Source organism: Peromyscus maniculatus, chromosome 13 (genome assembly GCF_049852395.1).
Source record: "Peromyscus maniculatus bairdii isolate BWxNUB_F1_BW_parent chromosome 13, HU_Pman_BW_mat_3.1, whole genome shotgun sequence".
Taxonomy (NCBI): domain Eukaryota; kingdom Metazoa; phylum Chordata; class Mammalia; order Rodentia; family Cricetidae; genus Peromyscus; species Peromyscus maniculatus.
In genome coordinates this window covers 60,896,801-60,905,038 of record NC_134864.1, presented here as the reverse complement: position 1 = coordinate 60,905,038, position 8,238 = coordinate 60,896,801, and the positions used below count along the sequence as shown (strand labels likewise).

The window sequence follows — 8,238 nt, the reverse complement described above, 5'->3', positions numbered from 1 at the left end:
ATTCTAATCCTGCATCTCAGGGCTGTTGTACACTTTTTGTATACTGTGAAGATGTTACTCTCTCTGCCTAAGGTGCCTTCTGAATGGTTTAATAAAGAGCTGAATGCCAATGGCTAGGCAGGAGAGAATAGGCAGGACTTCTGGAGAGAGAGAAGAACTCCGAGTTTTTTGCCAACCAGACATGGAGGAAGTCCAACATACAGAATGAAGAAGAGGTAAAGAGCCACATGGCAGAACATAGATTAATAAAAAGTGGTTAATTTAAGTTATAAGAGCTAGGTGGGGACAAGCCTAAACTAAGGCCAAGCTTTCATAATTAATAATAAGTCTCAGTGTCATAATTTGGGAACTGGCAGGACAAAGAAAGTCTGGCTACAAAGGGCTCACCCCAGTCTTCTCCCTTTCCTTATTTCTGTTTCTTACTCTGACTATGAGAAGTCTGGATCTCATTGTCTGCGACGTAGTTACTTATCTGTTCAACTTGTTGAACTTTAAAGAAAACACATTAAATTCTGTCAGAATTGCTGACTCATACTCTATGGGAAGCAAACTTAATAAATATAGTATCCATACCCATTCCTTTTGTTTCATCTCACTTTATTAAACCAAGATAACGTTCCCAAAGTTAGTGTTGCATTTCCCACCTCCGCTGATATAGTTTTTATTCATTTGTATGAGAGTTAAACACACACAGAACTCTATTCACCTTTTGGAGGCTTCTCCACATCAAGGTTGTTTTTGACAGCTTTGTGTGGATTCCCTTGTAAACATACCCTGGCTAAGATATCAGCTACATCATATGTAAGTAATAGAGTTTTCTAGTGATGAAGAGACCATTGCACAAAACCAGTTCAATAAATAATTCCTTCCTACAGAGATTTCAAAGTCATAGACAGTAGACTAAATACAACCAATAAACCTATTTTTAAGTCAATATTTTCCAGTATGGAGCAAATATCTTTTTAACTTCAAGAGACTACTTATAAAAAATATTAATATTCACTGCCCTCCCCCCCCTAAAATTGAAAGGACTGGATTAGAACTCTACACTCACGTTTGCAGATGGCAGGAAACGGACAGAACTAAGAAGTGACTGCCTGCCTGAGGCTAATTAAAAACTCTTCAACCAAACATCTTCCCCACTTTCTGGCCCTGCCCATTTCCTTCACTGTCTTCGAGCCTAGGATCCAATGCATTCATGGCCAAGCATCTGGAGTTCGGTGTGAATGCAACTGAGTAACAAGTTCAGGTGAGATTAACATATTGAAACTATAGGACCATGTACTAATTATTTTAAAGTATAGAGAAATTTTCTAAGTACATGATGGACAATACCTCATTAAATTCTACAGACATCTCAATGAGGGAAGTAAAATCCTCCTGTTTCACTACGGAGAAAACAGAGACTCCAAGAAGTTAACTTAATGAAGAATGACAATTTGATCAGGGATTCAGTCCTTAAAAAACGCCAGATGGTAACAACAGATGGGCGATAACATCCAGGCGATTAGAAAAGTCTGTGCAAAGAAAGAACACGGAGAAATTAGGAAAAGATGAAAAAAAAAGAAGAAAACTTGCAGAACAGTAAAATATACAATAAAGCAAGAGAATAGGTGGATAAGAAGGCAATTACAAGAACAGTCAGGAAGGAAAGCAAAGCCCTAACCAGAAACTATCAAACACACAGCAAAAAAGACCAACGTGTAAAGGAGGCTGTGAAGCCGTCAGACCCCAGGCAGCCGTTGTAGGGTGAGGATGGTCCACACAGACTCCCCAGGTCCACACAGACTCCCCAGGTCCACACAGACTCCCCCAGTCCACAGCCAAGAACTCATAAGTCAACTTCATATAACTGATATACCTAGTTATTTTGCTTCTAATGTAGGTTGTCTAAAATAAATCCTTGAGAAGCCAATGGGGACAGGCACAACAGAGATGCCTCTTGCCTGTTGGCTTACTGCCAACACTAAACCTAAGTCAGTCTCTCTCTCTCTCTCTCTCTCTCTCTCTCTCTCTCTCTCTCTCTCTCTCTCTCCATGTGCCACATTTGGACACTGAAATCCTTTCTCTGGTTGCAGCAAGGGCTAAGTGTCTTCACTCTTGGACGGTGCACTGAAATAAAATGATAACAAAAAATCAGTTGGAGAGAAATTGCACAAGCTTATTACATTCACGAAGACAATCACACAGCATTACTACCCACCAGCTCAACATGACTTAAAAAGTCATGTATATTTTTCACTGTAGGGAAGGTGGAAACGGCGAATTGTCAGGGAATCATGCTGATGTTTTGGAAACTCAGTAGGCTTAGAAACACACAATGGCCTAGAACAAAGTCTATCGAGCATTGTCAAGCACACAATGATTCTAAGTGATTTTCTATGGGACAGAAATAGAAGACCATGGTGTGACAAAAGTCTGCCAGCTGTACTAACATATTTCACTCTTTTTCCTCTGTAGCGAAGTTAAGGAAAGCTCAGGGAAGGGATGAGGAAGAGTCACTTTGTCTTCATTGAGTCAGGTAAGAACTCAAGGAGCCTCGCCTTAAGTTTAGGGGGAGGACAAGACGCAAAGCAAGGGCAGAGGAGATTTGGATTCTGATTAGAAAGACTCTTCATTTCATTAAGATAAATTTGGTCAGAGTAAAAAGCAACATATTTTTGGAGTATTATATTTCAGAGCCCAACACCATTGTTTTGTGGTTAGTCTTGAGAAATGTGAATAAGCATCTGTTCACCTCAAACAGGTCACTGGAAACTGATCAAAGAAGTGTCTACCCAGGTCTATCTTAGTGAGCAATGAGCTGGGGTTACTCAAAGGAACATGGATGGGGCCAAGGCATCTGCATCACTGAAAAGTCCACCACAGAAGGGGTGGCAACATGGGAAAGCTCTATCACTGTTCCCTCCACACGGTCTCAGCTCAGTCATATCTCTTCACCTAGAAACTGTTACTGCTAATATAACTTATGTGGGGTGGGAGTTGTGGGGGACAGGATACCTTGTGAATCTTAAAAGTTTCAGGAACTTCCTGCACCTGATAGCTTTTGTCTTATTCCTTGAGTCTCAACAGCTTCCCCAGACTATGGAATGTTTTCATCTGAAAGAAATTGCTGAGCAATAACTGCCTTGAACATCATCTGCCACAGCAGTGCCTCCCCATGTGCACCCTCAGCCCACCATAGCCCCTCTTGGGCAACTGGCTTTGCTCATCAGCACCGACAGGTCCGCACATGGGCAGGTTCCTAACCACCCTAACTTAAAATATTTGTTTTTACAAATCCATCCCTAGAGAAGGTACTAGAAGGAAAACTGGAACTCAAGAAGTTAACTACACCCACAAAAACACAGGCAATAGATAATCTCACACCAGCAAAACATGAAGAAAGGAAACACACACACTACCACCACCATCACTACCAATATAACATTTTATATATATAAATGGTGGTGGCACATGCCTTTAATCCCAGCACACAGAAGGCAGAGCCAGGTGGATCTTTGTGAGTTCAAGGCCAGCCTGGTCTACAGAGTGAGATCCAGGACAGGCACCAAAACTACACAGAGAAACCCTGTCTCAAAAAATCAAAAATAAATATATAAATAATATATTATATATTTTTTATATTATATCATAATATAAAATAACAGGAATTAACAATCATGATCATATCTCTCAGTATCAATGGACTAAATTCCCCAATAAAAAGGCACAGGCTAACAGAACAGATACAAAAACATGATCCATCCTTCTGCTGCATACAAGAAACATACTTAAACACAAAAGATAGACATTACCTCAGAGTAAGAGGTTGGAAAAAGATTTTCCAAGCAAATGGACACAAAAAACAAGCAGGTGTAGCCATTACAATATCTAACACAATAAACTTCCAACCAAAATTAATCAAAAGAAATGGAGAAAAGTATTCCATACTCATCAAAAGAAAAGACCACCAAGAGGACATTGCAATTCTTAACATCTATGCCCCAAACACAAGGGCACCCACACTTGTAAAAGAAACATTACTAAAGTTTAAATCACTCATGAAACCTTAAACATTAATTGTGGGAAACTTCAATACCTGACTCTCACCAGTTGACAAGTCATTGAGACAAATACTAAATAGAGAAATAATGGAGCTAACAGATGATATGACTAAAATTGACCTAACAGATATCTACAGAACATTTCACCTAAACACTAAAGAATATATCTTCTTCTCAGCACCTCATGGAACATTCTCCAAAATTGACCATATAATGAGTCACAAATAAAGTTTGAACAGATACAAGATAATTGTAATAACCTCCTGTACCTTAACACACCACCAAGGATTAAAGTTGGAATCCAACAACAAGCCTACAAACTCATTGAAACTGCACAACTCTCAACTGAATTACCACTGGGGCACAAGAAATAAAGAAATAAATTAAAGACTTCCTAGAATTCAATGAAAATGAATGCACAACATACCCAAACTTATGAGACATAATGAAGCAGTGCTAAGAAGAAAGGTCAAAGCACTAAGTGCTTCCATAAAGAAATTAGAGAGATCTCATACTAGCAGGATCTAACAACACACCTGAAAGCTCTAGAACAAAAAGAATCAAACACACACAAATAATCAAACTGAGAACTGAAATCAATAAAAAAGAAACAAAGAGAGAAATACAAAGGATCAAGAAACAACGAGTTGGTTTTTGGAGAAAACCAACAATATAGACAAACCCTTATCCAAATTAACTAAAAAGCTAAAAAAGAATAATCAAATTAACAAAATCAGAAACAAAACAGGATACATAACAGACACAGAGGAAACCCAAAGAATCATTAAGTCATTCAAAAACCTATACTCAAAAAAAAACTGGAAAATCTAAAAGAAACAGACCATTTTCTCAATAGATATCACTTACAAAAGTTGAATCATGGTCAGTTAAACAGTTTAAATAGACCTATAACTCCTAAGGAAATAGAAGCAGTCATTAAAAGTCTCCCAACCAAAAAAGTCCAGAGCCAGATAGTTTTAGCACAGAATTCAACCAGACTTTTAAAGAAGAGCTAATACTCTTAAAATTATTCCACAAAATAGAAATAGAAGTAACATTGACAAATTGATTTTATGAGACCACAGTTACCCTAAGACCCAAACCACACAAAGACTTAACAAAGAAAGAGTTACAAACCAATTTCCTTCATTAACATCGATGCAAAAATACTCAATAAAATACTTGCAAACTAAATCTAAGAACACATCAGAAAGATCATCCACCAAGATCAAGTGTGTTTCATGCCCGTGATAGGGGGATGGTGAACATATACATATACATATATATATATATATATATATATATATATATATATATATATATATATACTGTCAATGTAATCCACCATATAAAAAGCCCATATGATTATCTCATTGGATACTGAAAAAGCCTTTGACAAAATCCAACACCCCTTCAAGATAAAAGTTTTGAAGGGATTTAAGGAGCATACCTAATCATAATAAAGGCAGTATACAGCAAGCCAATAGCTAATACCATATAAATAGAGAAAAATTTAAAGCAATTACATTGAAATCAAAGACAAAACTAGGCTGTCCACTCTCTCCATATCTATTCAATATAAGTTCTTGAAGTTTTAGCTAAAGCAAAAAAAACAACTAAAGGAGATCAAGGGGGTGCAAATTGGAAAGGAAAAAGTCAAAGTATCACTATATGCAGATGATATGATAATATATATAAGTGACCACAAATATTCTGCCAGGGAACTCCTACAGCTGATTAACACCTTCAGTAAAGTGGATGGATACAAAATAAACTCAAAAAAAATCAATGGCCTTCCTATATACAAATGATAAATGGGCTGAGAAAGAAATTAGGGAAAGAACACACTTCACCACAGCTACAAATAACATAGAATATCTTGGGGTAACTCTAACCAAGCAAGTGAAAGACCTGTATGGCAAGAACTTTAAGTCTTTGAAGAAAGAAAGCAAAGGAGATATCAGAAAATGGAAGGTTTCCCATACTCATGGATTGGTAGGATTAACAGGGTAAAAATGGCCATCTCACCAAAGCAATCTACAGATTCAATGCAATTCCCATCCAAAATTCCAACACACAATTCTTTACAGAACTTGAAAGGACAATACTCAATTTCATATGAAAAAACATAGAAAACCAAGAATAGTTAAAACAATCTTATACAATAAAAGAACTGGAGGTATCACCATCCCTGATTTCAAGCTGTACTACAGAGCTATAGTAAAAGAAAGAAAGAAGGAAAGAAGGAAAGAAAGAAAGAAAGAAAGAAAGAAAGAAAGAAAGAAAGAAAGGAAGGAAGGAAGGAAGGAAGGAAGGAAGGAAGGAAGGAAGGAAGGAAGGAAGGAAGGAAGGAAGGAAGAAAACCATTGTATTGGCATAAAAACAGACAGGCTGATCACTGGAACCAAATCAAAGACCCAGACATAAATCTACACACCTATGGATACTTGATGTTTGGTAAAGAAGCCAGAAATACACAATGGAACAAAGAAAGCATCATCAGCAAATGGTGCTGGCCAGACTTGGCATCAGCAAGTAGAATACAAATAGATTCCTATCTCTCCCTCTGAACAAAACTCAAGTCCAACATAGAACCAGATACATTGATCCTGACAGAAGATAAAATGGGGAATAGGCTTGAACTCAGGGGCACAGGAGACAACTTCCTGAACAGAACACCAATCCAGCAGACACTAAGATCAACAATTAATAAATGGGACCTCATGAAACTGAAAAGCTTCTGTAAAGTAAAGGACACCATCAAAAGGAGAAAATGGCAGCCTACAGAAAGGGAGAAGATTTTCACTAACCCCATAACTGACAGAGGACTGATTTCTGAAATATATAAAGAACTCAAGAAACTAGATATGAACAAACCAAATAATCCAATTAAGAAATGGCATACAGCGTCCCTGTATAAGTCCCAGGTTTCAAACAGCTATCTCATGCAGCGAGCCAAGGACCTGGTACCACTGCCTAGATGCCTCTCAAACAGATCAAGCCAATCAACTGTCTCACCTATTCAGAGGGCCTGATCCAGTTGGGGGCCCCTCAGCCTTTGGTTCATAGTTCATGTGTTTCCATTAGTTTGGCTATTTGTCCCTGTGCTTTATCCAACCTTGGTCTCAACAATTCTCGCTCATATAAACCCTCCTCTTTCTCACTAATTAGACTCCCAGCGCTCCACCTGGGGCCTAGCCGTGGATGTCTGCATCCAGGACTGGACCTGCCTGGACTGAGTCTATCAGGTCGATCTCAGTCCTCGGGGGTGGCCTTGATCTGGAGGTGGTGGGAATGGGGAGTGGGCTGGGGGGAAGGGGAGGGGGCAGGAAGGGGGAGAACAAGGGAATCTGTGGCTGTTATGTAGAACTGAATAGTATTGTAAAATAAATAAATAAATAAATAAATAAATAAATAAATAAATAAATAAATAAACAAAAGAAATGGCATACAGATCTAAACATAGAATTCTCAATAGAGGAATCTCAGATGGCTGAGAAACACTTTAAAGAAATGTTCAACATCCTTAACCATCAGAAAAATGTAAATCAGAACAGCTCTGAGATTCCATCTTACACCTGTCAGAATGGCTAAGATCAAAAACACTAGTGACAGCTGGTGCTGGCGAGGATGTGGAACAAGGGGAACACTCCTCCATTGCTGATGGGAATGAATATTGGTACAGCCACTTTGGAAATCAATATGGCGGTTTCTCAAACAATTGGAAATTGACCTACCTCAACACCCAGCTATACCACTCTTGGGCACATAGCCAAAGGATGCTTCATCCTACCACAAAGACACTTGTTCAACTATGTTCATAGCAGCTTTATTCATAATAGCCAGAAACTCAAAACAATCTAGATGCCTCTCAACAGAATATTGGATAAAATAAATATGGTACATTTATACAATCAAGTATTTATTACTCAGCTGTTAAAAGAAATGATATCTGAAGTTTGCCTGCAAATGAATGGAGTTAGAGAAGATCTAGTGAGGTAACTCAGACCCAGAAAGACAAACATGGTTTGTACTCACTTATAGATGGATATAAGCTGTAAAGTAAAAGAAAACCAAGCTATAATCCATAGACCTAAAAAAGCTAAGTAACAAGTGGGGGGACACAAGTGGGGACACATGAATCTCATTGTGAAGAAGAAATAGACTAGACATCACAGGTGGATGGGGGGCG

At 38.2% G+C, this 8,238-nt stretch overlaps 1 long non-coding RNA gene across 1 annotated transcript; it reads right to left on the bottom strand.

Annotated features, from left to right (window-relative positions):
• Positions 1–285: 285 nt before the first annotated feature.
• LOC143268372 (uncharacterized) lies at positions 286–2,893 on the bottom strand. The gene is made up of 3 exons (XR_013044226.1): positions 1,862–2,893; positions 1,336–1,517; positions 286–489 (listed from the first exon to the last, which is right to left on the bottom strand). It is a non-coding gene; the product is annotated as an uncharacterized LOC143268372 (long non-coding RNA).
• Between the last annotated feature and the right edge of the window lie 5,345 nt (positions 2,894–8,238).